Genomic DNA, 12,272 nt, shown 5'->3' on the forward strand with positions numbered 1-12,272 from the left:
ACTTCTGAACGAATTTAAAAAAAAAAAATTAATAGTATTATACCTGCCACGGGACTACGTCATTTCGGTTTTGCTCGTCATTATAGTTTTTGCAACTTCACCAGCTCACTGAACTATTGTTTGCTTACGAACGATTGCGAAAATTTAGAAGAGACGCGTCAGCTTAACAATCGCCTCCTCATTAAAGTACAGCTAGAGAAAAAACGTTGCGCAACTTATTCAAACATTTCAAGAGATAGTTACAGAGGAACCTCCATTATCCATATAAATGAAGGGATAAGGCTGTCGAGTAAGGAAATTTCCGGATAAGAGATAGTATGAAGATATTTTCTTGTCGCTAATCAAGTTTATTGATTTATTGTATAAAATCTAATAACAGTTTCTGATATACAGGGTATTCAGCCACCCCTGGGAAAAATTTTAATAGGAGATGCTAGAGGCCAAAATAAGACGAAACTCAAGGACACTAATTTGTTGATTGAGGCTTCGTTAAAACGTTATAGAAACATTTTCAGCCACACAGTATATTTTCGCTAAAGAATTTTTTTTCTCGAAACTGAGTAGGATTTCGAGGGTGTGTCTATTGACCAAAAGTGATTGTAATTGAGCCTCCTAACTGAAAATAATTTTTTTAGAACGATTTGAAATTTTTTTTTTTCGACGAAAAGTGTCAGTAGAATGTTCCTGGTCAGACATTATATTTTCGGTTAGGAATTTTTTTCTCAAAACTGAGTAGGATTTCGGGGGTATGTGTAATGACCGAAAATGATTGTAATTGACCCCTGCAACCGACAATAATTTTTCCAGACTGATTAGAAATTGTTTAATGTAATTTTTTAATAACCTTTTAACGAAGCCTCAATCAACAAATTGATATTCTTGATTTTCATCTTATTTTATTCCCTACTTCTGTTTCCAGTTCCCTAGCTCGTTTTTTATTTAAATAATATTACCAGTATACGACACAGATATACTGATTTTATAATATGTTTGTGATTTCAATTCAATTATAAAAATTGGCGCGCTTTTGTCTGTCGTGACCTTTGACACGCCGCAGCCACGTAACGCAGGACGATGTATCGCCGATGAGGACAGAACGTGGAAGATAAAGGAATAAAAATGAAAGTAGAGAGTGGCGGTCGGGGCGGGCAGTGACAGACGGCGAGTTCTCAGTTCGAGAATAAAGTTTGCAAGTCGTCGCCGTGGAATTTGGAGCTGCCGATCGCTATGATAACCGGGCACACGATGTCTTAAGCCGCTTTGACTTTATCTCGACGACGATGCGATAAAGCGATTACGTTTGGCTTTGTATCATCGACTCCGTCGGAGATCTTATTCGCGGCTCGTGGGCGACCGGGATCTTTGAACGCGATGTTTTGAGGTATCGGCGAACGGTGAGTTGGAAAGTTCCGGCCAGGTAACTTTGCCCCGAATCTGTTGAAAGTATCGATTGTTTTAAACTTGAAACGAGCGGGGCCGAAGTGTCTTTCGTTTTAAAAGGAAATAGGGGGCTGAGCGCCGACATCGGTACCTTTAAGCCGAAGGAAAAGTGATGTCCTCGGAATATCGGGGAACGAAATTGGCAAAAGTTCGGCACGCAAATTCGTATTTAATGACAAACTTTAAAGAAATATTTAATAAGACGCTGAAATACCGGCGGATTGCAACACCGCGTATTGAATACCCACGTTCAATTAAACGTACTTTTTTATTTTCTGCGTGATTTAATTTTTACTCACACTCGAATTTGGTAGCTTATACTTTTTGTAAAAAGCAACTAAATTTCATTTAGATTGGACAAAAATAGTAGGATTACAGACTCTAAATATGTAGAGCAATAAATTGTTATTATCAAATGCATAAGAACTTATCCACTCCCTTTTGGGTTTTAAATAAATTGTAAAATTTGAATATCATTATACAGAATTTAAAATTTGAGTAGACAATTATGTGTAATAGTTTATTTGTTAAATTTCATTTTTTATTTGCTTTGAAGCTGATGCTATATAAAATAGATAATCATAATTAATACTGTCCCGAGGGAAGAACACGTGGGCGTGTTTTGTTAGAAAGAGCAATTAAATCCTCTTACGAGCGAGTTATTTAATTACTTTAACGATGCATGGTCAATCGTTTCTCTGCGGAGGGGTTGCTAGGAACGCATTGGAGGAATCGGGGTAAAAAAGTTTCCAGCGTTCGAATCCCTGGAAAGTCACGGAAACTCGTTGCTCGATTTTCTTAACCGAAGCCTTACGAATGAAGTAAAAAAAAAAAGCAATCACTGCGTCACATTATGGTGTCATGGGTGAAACAGTGATTCGATCGAACTGAGTTAATCGAATACCGATCGTCTATTATTTCTACCCCATTACGCCATTATAAAATCGGTCGATCGTTGGCGCGGCCTTTGTCTTACAACTACAGTGATCTAAATATCCAGCCTGATGAGCGATATAGATGCCTCATAAAGAAGATACGCGTAATTCGTTTCTGGGAATGCGTAGGAACAATAAGGAGATCATTTCCAGGTACGATTAAGTCAATAATCTAGAATACATGATGAGTTCAACGGTTGAATATACGATACCATCGTGTATATTAATTATCGATTGAATTATTTCTTGAAAAATATCGCTGAAACTATTTTATTAAAATTAGGAATTGAACTGATTGCTATTGTCTAAAACACAAATTGAAGAGACATGACTGATCTCTAAAGCCTTGAAGCTTCGAAATATGAATACTGGTGTTGGAATGCGTCTGAATTCTTTTACACTCTTTGTCATCAAATGGATAATCGAGAAGTGAATAACACTGATTCACTTGTATACGTAGGGTTAAGAGGGTATTATACGAACCAGAGAGAAGGCTCGTTGAGTCCTTGACATGATTAACTCAAGTTGTAGGTGGACCACGTTTCGACATGCTCGCGTTGATTCTGTTTATTGTTCCACAGACGTATCCTTTCGTTTTCAATTTCACCGTAGCCTAACAAATTTTCGTTCCGATCGTCCAAACCTGTAATATATTTAACCTCCTCGTTACGTAGAATACTTTATACTTGATAAATAAACTCACCCAAACTATATTAATATCTATCATTTTTGGAGGCTACAAATAAGCTTGAAAGGTTAGTTCATTGTTGATTCATATGTTGTTACAGAAAAGTAGGCGATGTGATTATAATTGGAGATTGTTAAAGTGGGTTTCATTAAATAAAAGGCTCAAGGATCGGTTCTAATCGTAATATAATTGTTATGATCGTTACGTCATATACAGTGTGTGTTTCTTTTTAGGAACAGCACGGTCACTATAAAAATATGAAAGTAAATGACAAAACTATTTACCAGGTTTGGTTTAAAGATACATCTTTAATGGTGTTTTTTATTTCTTTGTTCCTTCTACGTCCTTTGTAATCGAAGTATCACCTAGGTCATTTCGTTCCCTACCTATTAATGGATAGGAAGAATTCTCAACGTCTGAAGGACTTTCGCGCAATGACCAGTTACTTGCAATTGAAAATTACGAAACGCGTAGGTAGCTTCAAGGGTGAGAATAAACTTCGTTTGTTCTGTAGAAGGAATTCGGTGTCAAACGTTGACGAAAAAAACTAATGCGTAGGTAACATTGTCTGTTAGAATCAAAACATTATAAAATGATTGCATTACTTTGAAGTAAATATTTACCATCGAATTAAAAAACGAATATGCGTATGCATATTTAACATGATACTTTGGAAAGTGATCGTCATCAGTTCTGAAAGTCTAAAAATCAAGATTGAATCATAAAGAAGAGAAATTCATTAAAAATGGTCAAACTAAAAAACGAACGATTATACCGTACGGCGTGTGAGTAAAGTGATTAAGCCTTTACTGAATTGTTTGGCGTCCTAGAACAATAAAAAAAACGCGCTAATTGAAAATTCAAAGCGGAAGTTGTCGTCTGCGATAATTGTCCTTGTGGCAGCCATTAGCCGTAGTCTAAAGTACCGGAAATAGAAGGAAGCCTACAAATAAAATTTGTAAACAATACAAACACGATGGAATAAAAGCGCGTGATTGTTATAATTCTCACGCCTTGTTTTGCAATCGGAATGCATAAAGCCTTTTACGTAGAGCAAACGAGTTTCGACTTATCTGTCGAAGGTCTGGGTTAGGTCTCACCAAGAGGGCGGCCTTGTCGATTTGACAATGTCGATATAATGCGATCAATCGGGTTACTGAAACGAGGACACGTTTAAAAATCTGGCGCCAGTACGCGTTGCAACACCATCTCACAGTCGTTCCGGCTTTGCATATTGTAAAACGTTTAATAGATTTATTTGAATCGACTGTACAATAATTCTTCACATCTAATTTAATCGAACTAATCACTTGGTAATTCAAAACTTTGCAAATACCGATCATAAATTAAGGCAAGCTGAAAATACACCCTCTGTAGTTCATCGAGAACGTTTTGTGGGATATGTTGATTAAATTTTAACGTGACAGCTTTGGAGATAGCTTTGGGATATTGATTTTTCAAATTTAATAAAAATTCAATGGTTTGCTATTTAGTGATAAATTGATAATAATTTTTAATTTTATTTTTATATTATTTTGATCGTATTGCTTCGACTCGTTTACTGTGGTGTGGGACATATTTATATTATTCGCTACGAGAATATCTCCACTATTTTCACCGAAATTTATGGAATGTATCCGAGGAACATTCCCATTTACTCTGCACCGCAAGATATGAAAGTCTAGTATGACGTGTAATTGGCCCCTACCGCCAGATGTTAAAATTCACGAATAAAGCCACCTCAGTGCACGTGTTAAGAAGAAAGTTTTGTTAATATCTTGTGCTTTAAGAGTCCAGTACGGTAACTTAGAATTATCAAAGTAGGGCTCCTTATTTTCATCCTTCTAACCAGTGAATCACATGAAACGATCTAGATGACAAATTCAATAGGTAAAAGAAATGATTTTTTAAAGCCATTGATATTTGTACGTAATATTGGACCAAACATAATTTAAAAAAAACAGAAAAATGTGAAAGTTTCAAAGGAGGGGTGAGCTTGCACGCTAATTCAATGAACTCGATTAGACTGGAGAAATTGAGGGTCAATGATAAGATATAAGATTGATTCCGGGTGATGAGTAAGTACCTTGCAAACTTCTTCCGTGCCTTCTAGGATCTACAGAGCTGTGCAATGCCTTGGAGGATGTGTCATAGAGCCGAGAATATGTTGTTGTTGGGTAGGCGTATCATGCATGAGCCACATATGAATAAAGTTATATCTATCATGTAAGTCTACTGTCATTTATAGAATATTTTAAGGAGTGACTTCAAGTGTTATATTCTCCTTTGTGAGTTCAATTATTGCGTAGAATTTTTCGAAACAATCCATACGTAACGTCAAGACTACACCCAACGTGACTATCATTATTTATTTCTTCGTTTTATTTTTATAAACAACTTTATTCATAGTAAGGAGACAAAAATGCAAAATATAATATATGAAAGAGCAAAGTTCAACGAATTACTGTTCTGTCATACTATTGCATATACATTCGAATTTTATATGTTCTCTCGTATAAATTTCTGACCAAAAAACCGTGCTATGGTCATAAGCGACAGCGACAGCAATTTTCATACGAAGCTGTACCATAACACGCCTTCTCCTTTCAAATGTCAATTCCCTCTGTTGGTTCAATTTTTTGGCGGAGTCCGGCAGCCGGACAGCGACTGTTACTTCGGGCTATCTTGTTACATACGTACCCCACAGCATCATCAAACAACAGTAATTAAGATCTGAATAAAATAGAAACTGACGAAACCAATTTACATATCGTCGTAAATAACTCCACCTACACGATTTAAATAATAACCAGGTACGAGCTGGTGTAATCTGTAACGAATGTGTCACTGTTTGCAAACGTTCCATAACGTTCAGTTTCAAAAATTCCTATTTATAGAACGATTATAAATATTCCATTTTACATTGTTTTAGAAATTCTCGTCAGTATCTTGGAAAGATGGTAGCGAAATTTGGAAATTGACAGTCCTATTAAACTTTGAAGCAAACTTTTATATTCTCTATCGCTGAAGGCCGAAACTTTAAAATCGTTTTACGTGAAACGACATTTCTCGAGTTGTCTGATCTCTTGGGAACCAATGGACCAGGTGTAGGGAATCTTTCACTATTGTAATATTGCACGTTTCAAGCGCAGTAGCATTTTTCTAAGATTATAAATAAACCTGAACATGAATTAATATCCTTTTAGAAATTCCTACGATCTTTAATCTGCTGTTTGGAAGGCTAGCTATTCGAGTAAAAACAACCTTAACAATTTAGATCATGGTGATTTATTATTCTCTTATAAAAATTCTAATCGCTAAAAGTGAATTTCAGGTGTTCAGTACGCAACAATTACAATTTTTTAACGATAATGTTGGATGCGTAACTGGTTAGGAAGACCACCCGGTGGTTTTCGTGATTAATCGGTTCGGACTGATTCAGCGTTTCGTTGGAAAATTCAGCGTCCGTCGACCTAACGACGTTGAAATACGGGGGTGTAATGTTGTAAATCGCCCTCGAGCGAACTATTACTTTCACCACGATGACCAGGGGCGCCGTTAGGTCAGATTCGAATAACAGGGCAAAAGGAATAGACGTCCACGCGCGTCTAAGCACGTCGTCGTTCCTTCTCGAAATCCTGTCCTGGGCTGAGAGACTAATAGCGATTTGGAAGGACTAATCTCAACTCCTAGCTGCCACGATGGATTATTTTCATGCAACAGGGAAAAGATTTCTCGCGTCCACGACGCGACACTAATTTAGGCGACTGGTACAGGTGCACGTACAGTTGACAGATGCATTTCACGCAGCTATTGACCGTGGTGACAGTTCAATCGTGACGATCAAGCACTCTGTAATGGATCAGGAGAACATAATATAAGATAACGCGAAAGATTGTAGAATCATAAGAGCTATACATCGAGTATGTCAATGGATAGAGGCGAACACAGTCGTAACTTCATTTTGAATTAACTGGTTCTTCGTACTGTCGAAATACGCTGATTGATCGATGACGTCGCGTTCCTTTTTAAAGTGATTAATGGTCGAATTTCCGGACCCTTTCACTGCGCGTTTCTATTTAGAATTTGCAACTGAGTTTTAAAAGATTCAATAACGCGTTTGTGCACCGTTGCTAATAATTCATGCAACAACGTAGATCTTTTTCGAACTCATTTTAACGCTTCTATTATTTAGATTATTTCTGACGCTGAGGTTAGACATCCTTTTTATTTTTTAACATAGAGAAATTTAAAGAATTTCCTCCTCTAATAAAAGCGTCCGCAATTTTTCATCCAGCTTGCTAAATGTACCTCGTAATTACAACTAAAACAGCCGGGTAATAATTACCTTTGTAACCAGAGGACGCAGCTTAACATTCTTCGCGTAAATGCTCATAAATGTTCTTCCACTTTCACCGTACTCTTGCACCTATTGTTCCTCTTGTAATGCGAAACAATTGATGCTCCTCAGTCTCATGAATTATGCAAACGCTCGAATCGTGCAACGCGCCGTTTCGACTAAACTGTTTGATTAACGATCCCTATCAAATAATCCATTACTCGATTTCGGTCGATACCGTGCGATCGATCGCCATTTTTGGCTACGCCGGGTTCCGTTGCAGTTGAAAGAAAGCTGGATTCCTAGATGATAAATCCCGAGGACTCGCGCGACTTGCCACGCAATGATTCGCGTCGACGATTGCACTAGACTTTGGACAAGTTTACGGATAAGGCCAGCGAACTCGGTCCGCGTTCTCAGCTGATACATCGATTCGTAAGTACCTTGCAGCGGCAACCTACGTCTTTATTGCGTACACGAGTTCTCAATACACCCGATAGAACGTAAGGCTGAAAAGCAGGTTGGCTCGTGGGAGTGGTAACGCGTTTCACAAATGGCCACAATATTATTTATTGAAAGATAGCGACAGACCTTGCCAATTAAATTTCTATTTCATTTTCTTAGCAGAGTGTAAAAGTCACTTAAACTGTACTGAATCGATATTGATTCCCAATCTACTTTTTTATTTTGCAAAAACAGTAGGAGGAAAGAGTAACAATATTTGTCCGTCTTAAAAAGGTAAGTGATGCAAATACGTTTCTGCCTAAAATTGCCAGGCTACCGTGAACCCACTTCTCAGACACTCGAAAGTCCGAGAATCCTATCTCGATCCACGAACCGGACATGGATCCGCGTCATTCGATCTCCGTAACTTCTAAACGGGACAAAGGCGCAGAGTGACTCGATTCAACTTTCTTTCCTGTCCATTCCGCTTATTGAAGACTGGATTCTTTCCGCGTTGTTACATTTTCATTTCCTTTTTGCCGGCCGTCGAGCTGACGTCAATTAAGATCACAAGAGCTGACAGTTCCCGCTCGAGTGTCTCTCACGCGCGATGAAAAGAAACGAAATCGATCCCCGAAGAAACCATATTTCGACTGCGTAAAAATTATTGACGAATTAATCGTTAGAAAGTGCAATCAATGAAATGTTTCAAAATCGTGCAAGGTTTTTCGCGCGGGCTCGAAAACGTTTGCGCGAAATTTATGCGCGTGGCAGCGCGAAAAACATCCCGGCAGCTGTAGAAATGGGGTGTCGTGGCGCACGTGTGATGCAATTTTGGAGAAAGTACGACCAGAACATGGGACCTACGAACAGGCATCTCTGGCGCTACCAGATCCAGGTATTCGAACGCGAAGAAACGAAATGCGTTCGAAGGTGGATCACGAATCGATTACGTAAAACGGTTTCAAACGTACAACCGCCGACGATTTATAATAAGGCGGAGTTACGCGACAACGAAAATGGAGCCGTCTTAACGCGTGCTCGAAGAATCATAACTGAAATTACATTCAGAAAGGAAACATAAGAAACAGTCTTTATATTGCTCGATATCGTTAGATTTTCTTTCCTGATCATGGGATTAATTTCAACTTATTTAACGATTATTATTCATTCGAGATGCAAATATAATTTTACGTTGTACTAAGCACAATATTTACTATTTGATATAATACTATGTTTCTTGCAAGAGAGTGTCACGAAAATTTTAATTTACAGGAAGAGAATGCATAATTGAGAAAACTTCGACGATTTTCTTTCTCCACGCGGAAACAATGAAAGTAGAAATTCTTAGCGTTGCATCGGGGCATTCTGCGATGATGAGACCCAATAATTTCGCAACTTCGTCCTTCGGCTAGAAACACCGTTATGAGAAAAAAATGACTTATTAAAATACCGTTGTCCTTCCTCTTCAAATCTAATTGCTTCCTTTTAATCGACGGCCTTGCACACATGAAATTGCAATGACAAACGTGTTCGAATTGCGAAACGTGAAATTACCTTTAATTTCTACTTGTATCGATATTTTGCAACAGCGCGTTTCACTCATTTTTTAAATGCAATTTTTAGTAATCTTCTAAAGTGTCCAAAACAATTTTAATCACTTTGCAATTTTGTTATTTTATACTGTATATAAAAAAATATATATTTACTAATGCATTCTTGAGAAATTCTTTTTGTACTGAAAAAATATACATTTGTTTAATTTAAAGAGAGTTATTTAACAAGCATGACAAGAATTTATATTCGATAAATGAAATTTTTGAAATATTTCTTGGGACACTATTTACTACGATCTTCGCGAATTGTTGTTCTCGTACAATTACGATTTATTAAAATTACTGATAAATTAATCGATAGTCTCTGATGAACGATTAGAAAAACAAGCGGTTGGCACTGTAATGAGTTTACTTTCAAAGGATACCTCTTCACATTTCTCTGGTGAATGTAATTAACGTTTCTACACACGTTCTTTAAAGTGGTACGTAATACGTGACATTTCAGAAATTCATATGAAATTTTCCACGGTACGCAACTGTTCGTCCAAAAACGAATTATTGCAGACTTTACCAATTTATGTTACGTTCGTTAAATTTCGTACGTGGTACGAAACTTTTAACGCGTTGTTTCAGTTTCCACCTAAATGAATTTGAATAATTTAAATAACAAAATTATATTCGAACTAGAGATATCTTCAACAAAAAAGTAAAAATCGAACCAAAACTTTTACATAAATGCTGCTTAATGAATCGTCCATCCAATACCTCGTAAAATTTTATAGAAATTAAGATTCACAAATTAACTAAAATACAGGTTGTCGGGGATTTTAATTCAATTTCCATTAGATACAAGTTAAATAAAATGATACGTTTAAGCGGTTTATGTATCCAGTTCGTTGCTTAACGATCCAGTTAAAAAATAATTTGCAACCATATCTAGACTTTGCAAACGAGGATTAAACTCGTCCCGTTATGGTCTCGTGCTTAGGATCGAGCGCGCATAACCGTTGCGTGTATTGCAAGGCAAGTAAATTATCCTGTGAAATTCTTTTATGATTGCATCACCGAACGAGCTGTCAGGACCTTGACAATGCGGGGTCGCCGAGGGTATATGTTTGCATTGCTGACTGACTTATAATTATACGTTTATTTAATAACAGAAGTCACTTGCATCTTAGAAACGACGATGTCAGTACTGTATAAATGAAAAAAAGAAATGTACAAGCTACGTCTTTGCTTACACATTTACATTTTATTATACATTTTACTTGATCTTCGATAATAGAATTTTAAAAAATTATTAAAAAATTAAAGAAATTATAATCCGTAAATCTGAAGAATCTGTGATCATGCAGTAAACAGCTCAAATATTATTACTGCTCAGAATAATTAGAACAGAATAAATATTTCGTAAATATACTTTCTTGTAAATTCTTCTGCATATTGAAAGCTATTGTATTTTCTCTCGATTTTAAAATATAAATACCTGTCGTGAAATAATTAAACATCTGTGGTAGCAAAGTGCAAACTGCCCCTGTGGTCAAATCGAGCTCGACACGTTTGCTATGATTCTTTTCAGGAGTGTATACGTTAAATAGAAACTTTAGTTCTAACGTTCCAATGCCTTTGGTGAAAAATTGTTTCTCGAAATGGTCAAGAAGGAGTTGTTACATATTTCATGAAGGTGCGAACCCGTTTTAGTCGTGTGGTTCGGGTATTATCGAATGCAAATAAGCTCTCTCCCGGCGAGGACTTTCATATCACCGAGGAATCGACTCGTCAGGAATCCACCTGCCTGAAATAAGTAGTTCGAAGCCCTAGGGCTTATCTCTTACGTGCCTTTGTCGACATCTCGGGACTTATGACTCCGCCGTTTCCCGCCAAGAAGTATAAATTGGATATTTCGCACTCGTCCGTCACAGAAACGGAAATCGTCATTTTTAACCATCCATTTGGGAATCACAGACTCGTGGCTCGTTTCGTTCTTTGAAACGAAATGTGACCAAATTATTAAATATACATGCTAGAAGTGGCTCTTGGTAAATTTAAATTTAAGTCTCCCCTCTTTGTGTCGAGACTGAATTTATTTATGGGATTTTAGTGGGTGCAAAGCTTAAAGAAATATTTCCGTAACGTTCATTCATTGTTACGAACTCTGAAATCATCATGCTTCTAAAACAATAGTTCAACGCGCGACTCTCGGTAATAATTATGGCTATATTGTTCTGTTAATCGAAAGAAGTAATTGAGCATTTTATTAATAATTGTACATTTTGTATTAAATTGTCTTGTACGATCCAATGCGAATAAGTTTAATTATATTCAGAGAACGAATAATTGAGGCAATTTCATTTCTTACGATTATTACGGCCAATATTTCATTTTATAAGGCCTCGATGAAAAATTTGGATATTTTCTGTTATGCAAGCGTAACGTATGGTTAAAAATATGGTTTATGGTGTGCCTTTGTCACACATTACGTAACTGCAGTAACATTATACCAGCCTTGTATGGCCCTCAGGTACTTGGGCGTGGTCCTTTTTCCACATATGTTTCATTTATCGAATGATCGTTGCGGATCGATCAATCTGCCTCGAACGATATAGATATATTTTTTAGAGAACCAGCATACGAACGTGCACTTGTCGTTTCACAGATTTTAATCCGCAGACAATGCGATAGATCGAATATTTATGCCCTTTCGATCCTTACGAGGCTGGTTGTAAATAAATATTCCGTTTACAACGATACGTAACGCTTTCTAAAAATACCTTTGCACGTACCATTTAACACGCACGGTGGGCATTTGCATATAGACGCGTCACGAGCCGAAAATCTTAACTTTTAAAACTAAAAAATAGAAATGGACT

General features: G+C 37.0%; 1 long non-coding RNA gene across 1 annotated transcript in view; it reads right to left on the reverse strand.

The window, feature by feature from the left end:
* Positions 1–650: 650 nt before the first annotated feature.
* The window catches only part of LOC143342108 (uncharacterized), a 46,533-nt gene continuing 34,911 nt past the window's right edge, over positions 651–12,272 (reverse strand). The window contains exons 2-3 of the long non-coding RNA XR_013079715.1: positions 2,859–3,018; positions 651–1,434 (exon numbers count right to left, since the gene is read on the reverse strand). This is a non-coding gene — a long non-coding RNA (uncharacterized LOC143342108). The remainder of the gene's footprint in view (positions 1,435–2,858; positions 3,019–12,272) is intronic.

Source organism: Colletes latitarsis, chromosome 5, assembly GCF_051014445.1.
Source record: "Colletes latitarsis isolate SP2378_abdomen chromosome 5, iyColLati1, whole genome shotgun sequence".
NCBI classification, from domain to species: Eukaryota; Metazoa; Arthropoda; class Insecta; order Hymenoptera; family Colletidae; genus Colletes; species Colletes latitarsis.